Source organism: Suncus etruscus, chromosome 7 (assembly GCF_024139225.1).
Source record: "Suncus etruscus isolate mSunEtr1 chromosome 7, mSunEtr1.pri.cur, whole genome shotgun sequence".
Taxonomy (NCBI): Eukaryota; Metazoa; Chordata; class Mammalia; order Eulipotyphla; family Soricidae; genus Suncus; species Suncus etruscus.
In genome coordinates, this window is record NC_064854.1 from 29285738 (window position 1) to 29292988 (window position 7251).

The 7251-nt window shown below is 41.3% G+C and overlaps 1 pseudogene; it reads left to right on the top strand.

The window, feature by feature from the left end:
• The first annotated feature begins 3918 nt into the window (after window positions 1-3918).
• LOC126014740 (uncharacterized) lies at window positions 3919-4068 on the top strand (annotated as a pseudogene).
• The last annotated feature ends 3183 nt before the right edge of the window (window positions 4069-7251 follow it).

Genomic DNA, 7251 nt, shown 5'->3' on the forward strand with positions numbered 1-7251 from the left:
TGCATGCAGAAGGACGGTAGTTCGAATCCCGACATCCCATGTGGTCCCCCAAGCCTGCCAGGAGCGATTTCTGAGTATAGAGTCAGGAGTAACCCCTGAGCGCTGCCGGGTGTGACCCAAAAACAAAAACAAAACAACAAAAAAGAGAAATACTAATGACTTAATCCTGAACTCAGGATCAGGGAAACAGTCGCCCATGTTATTGGTTTCTTCACTCTAAGTGTGATCTCCTAGTTTGAACTGAGGGTACTTAGGAAGGTAATTGTCTTGACTTAAATAACACCGATACCTTTTAATTCTTTTTTTTTTTTTTTTTTTTGTTTTTGGGCCACACCCGGCAGCGCTCAGGGGGTTACTCCTGGCTATCTGTTCAGAAATCGCTCCTGGCAGGTAGGGGGGACCATATGGGATGCCGGGATTCGAACCAACCACCTTAGGTCCTGTGTTGGTTGCTTGCAAGGCAAACGCCACTGTGCTATCTCTCCGGCCCCACCTTTTAATTCTTGAATTCTCAGATTTCTTCTACTTTCTCTCTGCCATAGAGCCATTTTCAGGGGCTTTTGATGGCAGCTTGAAGTGTCTTTTTCACCAGTTTTCACTGAGAATCATGTCTAGAGAGATCTGTCTGCAAAAGGTGATCTCCATTAAAATGTATTTTGACATTCAGTTGAGTAACAAGTACCATATCGGCCCGGAGAGATAGCACAGCAGCGTTTGCCTTGGCACTTGCCTTGCAAGCAGCCAATCCAGGACCAAAGGTGCTTGGTTCGAATCCTGGTGTCCCATATGGTCCCCCGTGCCTGCCAGGAGCTATTTCTGAGCAAACAGCCAGGAGTAACCCCTGAGCAATGCTGGGTGTGGCCCAAACAAACAAACAAACAAACAAAACAAAAAAACAAGTACCATATCAAGTATTGGGAATAGAAAGTGAATAAAAGGGGCACATTTGTGACCTATTCAGGTTCTTGTTTATAAAAGGGATTCACTAAATATTTAAATAAACCCATGGTTAACAAATGTCTTTCCTTCCTTCCTTCCTTCCTTCCTTCCTTCCTTCCTTCCTTCCTTCCTTCCTTCCTTCCTTCCTTCCTTCCTTCCTTCCTTCCTCCTTCCTTCCTTCCTTCCTTCCTTCCTTCCTTCCTTCCTTCCTTCCTTCCTTCCTTCCTCCTTCCTTCCTTCCTCCTTCCTTCCTTCCTTCCTTCCTTCCTTCCTTCCTTCCTTCCTTCCTTCCTTCCTTCCTTCCTTCCTTCCTTCCTTCCTTCCTTCCTTCCTTCCTTCCTTCCTTCCTTCCTTCCTTCCTTCCTTCCTTCCTTCCCTCCCACATACTTGGAACATTTGCTAGCTGGCTTTCTAGACACTTAGAGGAACTGAGAGTATTATAAAGACAATACCCCTTGTTCTATCCTGTCTTTTACACAATCTTCTAATCCCATCTTTATTAAAGGAGTGCAGGAGGTGGTTGCTGTCATTCCTGTTATTGTTTCCTTTGCCTTAGAGAAATATTCATTAGAGATTGAAAGCATGCCTTACCACAGGGTCACAATTCTGACATCTTCTTGGCATGGTTTTGACCAGGGAAAGCCCCACTCAGTGTTCTGCAGTCTCAGAGGGCCATTTTGGAATTTTTAAGTCACATTTTCTTCCAGTCTGATTATATTCTTTTCAGTGACATGGGATCTTCCTAAGTGTTACTGATCTAAGAGAAAACTACTACAAAACTGTTGGAGCTGAACTACACAAGAGGAAAAGTGATATGTTCCACGTCAAAAGACTTCAGACCTTAGATAGTTTCCATAAAGTTTGAAATAAGCATGTTCTATCTCCAGCTGATAGCTGAATATCTCTCTCTCTCTCTCTCTCTCTCTCTCTCTCTCTCTCTCTCTCTCTCTCTCTCTCTCTCTCTCTCTCTCTCTCTCTCTCTCTCTCTCCACCCTCCAGTAGATTGGGTCACAACTAGACTCATAGACCCAGGGATACATTTTCTGAATGTTCCTTGATAGTGACTAAATAAGCAACCTAGAGAGAATAACTCTCTGAACACAAAGCGGGAAGAGATGCCCTTCCTGAACATAGGAAGAAAAGCCAGGACTTTGCCTGGTTGTGGACCCAACTACTTGGACAATGACCATGGAGATTCCAAGTTCATAAAGTTTTTGGGTCATATCCAGTGGTGCTTATGACTTCCTCCTGGCTCTGTGCTCAGGGATCACTCCTGGTAGGCTTAGGGGACCATATGAGATGCCAGAGAGCAAACTTGAGTTATCAGTTGCATGTGAGGCAAGTACACTTCCTGCTGGCCCCCTCATCTGAATTTTTTATTTTTATTTTTGTTTGTTTTGTTTTTGGGTCATAGCTGGCAGTGCTCAGGGGTTATTCCTGGCTCTGTACTCAGAAATTACTTCTGATAGACTCAGAGGATCTTATGGGATGCTGGGGATCAAACTTGGGTCAGCCACTTGCAAGGCAAACACCCTACTTGCTGTGTTACTGCTCCAGCCTCCCACTTATATGGTTAATGGTTAATTTGACAACTACAGAGAATGTTCAGGGAAACATTGAGAAACATTGGAAAATTGCGAGGTGAGAACTCACTTTGACTGGGCTGGGAAAGTGTTTCCAGGAGTCTGTCCTATAAGAGGCTAAAGAGCAACCAGAATCAACCATTTGATATAGGGGTTCATAAGAGCGGTAGGGGCACAGAACATAGAGATGAGAAGATCCACTGAGTTCAGAGAACCGTAAGAACTGAGTTTATTAGGCTGCTGAGTGAAAGATGAGGGTTAGCAGATAAGTGGTACCATCTTGGAGAGTCTTTGTATGATTCATTGAGGAGCCTGAAATTTCCTCCTATTCAAAGAGGAGCCATTGGAGTGTTTTATACTATAAATGGCCTGGGCTGAAGTAGACAGTAAGTAGGAAGGATTAGAAATAAAGTAAACAGAGGCCAGAGAGATGGTACTAGAAGTAAGGTGTCTGCCTTGCAAGCGCTAGCCAAGGAAGGACCGCAGTTTGATCCCCCGGTGTCCCATATGCTCCCCCCAACTCCAGGGGCGATTTCTGAGTGCTTAGCCAGGAGTAACCCCTGAGCATCAAATGGGTGTGGCCCCAAAAACCAAAAAAAAAAAAAAGTAAATAAATTGGGGCCGAGCCTGCCAGGAGCAATTTCTGAGTGTAGATCCAGGAGTAACCCCTGATCGGTGCCGGGTGTGACCCAACAAAAACAAACAAAAAAACAAAACAAACAAACAAAAAAAGAAATAAACAGGGCTGGAGTGATAGCACAGCAGAAGGGCATTTGCCTTGAACGCAGCTGATCCAGGACAGACCTCGGTTCAATCCTCTGCATCCCATATGGTCCCCCGAGCCAGGAGCGATTCCTGAGATCATAGTCAGGAGTAACCCCTGAACTTCACTGGGTGTGGCCCAAAAACCAAAATAATAATAATAATAATAATAATAATAATAATAATAATGATAAACAGGAAGAATTACATTAGATATATTTGAGAAATAGTCTGGGGTTAATATTACTAAGAATTGGGGTTTGGTTACGTAGTTTATCAATAGAGCAATTTCTTGTATGAAGTCTGAGGTTTGATTCCTGGTCCAGCAAAACAAAACAAAGAATTGGATATTAATTGAATGTAAGGAAGTAGGAGAAAGGCTGACTGGTAATTGTCAAACCTAAGGTCCTGTCAATCTTACCTTGATAGCAAAACCAGGGGGCATATAAAGAGTGTAGTGAGTAGATTGTTTGCCTTCCATGTGACCAACCAGATTTAATCCCCAGCACTGGAGCTTTGCTACGATTGATCCTAGAGCCAGGAGTAAGCCCTGGGCACAGTAGGTGTGGCCCAAGCACAAAAGAAAAAAAAGATCAAAACCAGGGTCCAGAGAGACATTAAAAGGGTAAAGATGATACTTACCTGGCAGGGGCGATACCATGATCACGAAGGTGGTTTCCCCAGGGCGAGGCTCACCCATTGCACTCCGGGTGTGCTGACCCCTGCGATTTCCCCAAATGTGGGAAACTCAACTGCGTAATTTGTGGTAGTGTGTGCGCGCTCTCCCCTGGGGGAAAAAAAAAGAAAGGTAAAGATGTATGCTTTGCTTGTACCAGAACTTGATTTTATCCCTGGCACCACATAGTCCCCTCAGCATCATTGGGAATAGCCCTGGATGGCTGTAATCATTGTTGGGGTAATCTGGCTAATGGATAGCACCTCAGAACCCAACAGTATTACATCTTTAGTCTTTTGTATTGAACTGTTGGTCTGGGTGACCCAGAATCGCCAGGAGGGACTGTAGGTCTTCTGAGCACTGCTTGTGAGTCCCATTCCACCATCCCATCACTCCCCCAAAAGCAAAAACAAGGTTATCCTGCTATGAGAAGCTACCTGTAGCACATCTTGCTGATCCAAATAACTTGATTATAAATCCCAATGACTGGCACATTATTGCCAAGGTATATGGTGCCTGAGCATAGGTCACCAGCGTCTTGCCCCTTGAGATGTGGACTTCTTACTTACCTGCTTTCATTCTGGGATATGCACTGAAGCTCTCTACACCTTTGGAGAAGCCTGGCTCTCTCTTGAGTACATTACTCTCTCTCTCTCTCTCTCTCTCTCTCTCTCTCTCTCTCTCTCTCTCTCACTCACTCTCTCTTATCCTCTCCCTTCCCTTCCTCAGTGCCTCCAAATAAAACCAGTTTTTACTTAAAAAAATAAAATCCAATGGCTAGAAGTCTTTTCATGTCTTCACATCCTGAAGATAATTCCTCTAAGATCCCATAATAAAATGCAAAACAACAACAACAACAACAAACAAACCTAATAGTGCATTAGATAAGCCAACTTATATAAATTGTTGAACTGAGATAGATCTTTATAATTATGATTAGATTATGTGAGAGCATAGTTTGGGGATATTTTTCTTCCTCTGAGAGACTTTTCACATCTGAAACTTTGAAAAAAAAATGATTTTTTTGAGGGGAGCAGACAAAGATGGAAAAGCAAAGTATGTTGCCCTTAGCAACTTGACATGAGATATCATAGCGCCACTAAGCAAAAATAGCAACTTAATTAAAGGATACAGTGCAGCAGAACTTTTTCAGCCTGCAGGGAAGGTCCATCATTGTGGTTCTTTCATCCAAGAGGTCAACAATTTTATCTGCAAAGACCAGAAGATCATTGGTTTTAGTTGTAGAGGGCTCAATTAATCCAATAAGTGTTTAAGTACCTGGAAATGCCTGGAATAGCCCCTGAGCACCTCCTAATTTGGGTCATCTCCCCTCTTTCCCTCATTTAGGAGAAAGCACAACTCTTCCAACTATTCAATAGAATTTATATCTAGAAGTTTGAAATTCAATCATTTTATTTCAGATTTGTATAATCTTTCATGCACTTAATTTCTAGTAATTAGTATATAGAAAAATCTGTTAAAAGGACAATTTAGGAAACTATGAAGCCATATTACTGTATCTGTCTTCTTTTTTAAATGTTATTTTTTTAAACAGTAATTTAAATGTTGTATTGTCCCATCAGTTCTTTTAAGCTTGGGGGATTGTATGAGGATCAGAACCCTGTATTGGAGCCATATAAGGCAATCAGTCTAGTCTCTCTCCCTATTTTTTTTTTTTAGTTTCAAAACAATTAGCCATTAGAGGGCAAAGTTATAGTACAGTGGTAAAAGTGTAAAGGGTGCTTGCCTTTAATAAGCTGATATGCATTTGATTCCCAGCACACCAGAAATGACTTGTGAGGGTAGGACCAGGAATAAGTCCTGAGTGCCACCAGTGTGGTTCCGAAACCGAGCAAAAATAATCTATTAAATGAATTAATTTAACTAAAAATATATTATCAGTTTTCAATACATATAGCATATAGTGAGTCATTATCCACCTGAAGCCAATATGCTCTATCTCAATTTACGCAAAACAGTATTAAAATTCAGTGAAATATTGCATGTAAAAATTAAAACTTAAAAAAATATATAAAATAATAAAAAAATTAAAATTTGCAGCTATTGAGAAAATTATACTTTATACTTTTCACTGTTTTTCTATGCTACAAATTTAAATCTCAAATAAAAAAAATCCCTCCAGGAGGTTATATAAAACAACAGGACTGAATTTCAAATCAGTCTGTACAGTTACTGGGCTATCATCATTTATTTAGTACTAACTGTTTAAATGCAACAATTGTTTTTCCTTTAGAAAAACTGCAGACGGGCCCGGAGAGATAGCACAGCGGTGTTTGCCTTGCAAGTAGCCGATCCAGGACCAAAGGTGATTGGTTCGAATCCTGGTATTCCATATGGTACCCCGTGCCTGCCAGGAGCTATTTCTTTTTTTTTTTTTTTTTTTTTTAATTATTTTTTTTATTATTTTAATTATGACAACAAAGATGCAAAGAAAGAGGACAGGGTAAAGTTACAGTGGAAGCCCAATCACCCATAAACAGGATTCTCAGTAGTTCCATCGATGATATCCCAGCCTTGAACTTTCAGCCAAAGAACATTAAGAAAAACAAAACTGAACCCATGTACAATACAATTACTTTGTCCCTCAAATCCCCAGTTGTAGTACATATTGTTTCTTAGCAGCACACCATATAATCTAAAGATATTAGACTTATGTAACTCTTTAAACATTGAGGGCAAAGTACATTTATCTAGTTCCATGCACATGCTTACTAGTTTAAGTTAACCTCAAAAGTTTTAATGGGTTGTTTTTCTTAAGGATTGGAGTCAAGAGAACATAGTAAAAAACGATATTAAAGTGGCATTTGTTTGCATAGGCCCACCAAAACATAAGGGACATGGAAAGACAAATTATGGTCTAAATACATGGAGACCCTACCCCTGAAGTTTCCTGGCACAGGACTGATTCTAGGCTCCAGGCAAACTAGTTTGTCCAATTCAAGTCATAGTCTGTAGTGGCAATACACCTCCATTCCTCACATAGTCTCTGTTGTTGGTATCATTCTTCTGTATTAAAGATCCTGGAGTCTGCATATCCCATATTACAGTCAGGATGGTGCAGAGCATCCTCTCGTTTCACCTCACACTTAAGGGGCAATAGAGAGAACCATGTCCTGTAGAGCAGGTCATCGTTGTTGTCATGTCTTCTCGCAGGTCATTGTTGTTGTCACGTCTTCTCAGTGTAAACGGCAGTGTCTTTTTAGGAGGTCGATGTCACACCCTTGGTAGTGTCTTTCCTGGTAGAGGACTGCTTCCAACTGTTGCTATAAA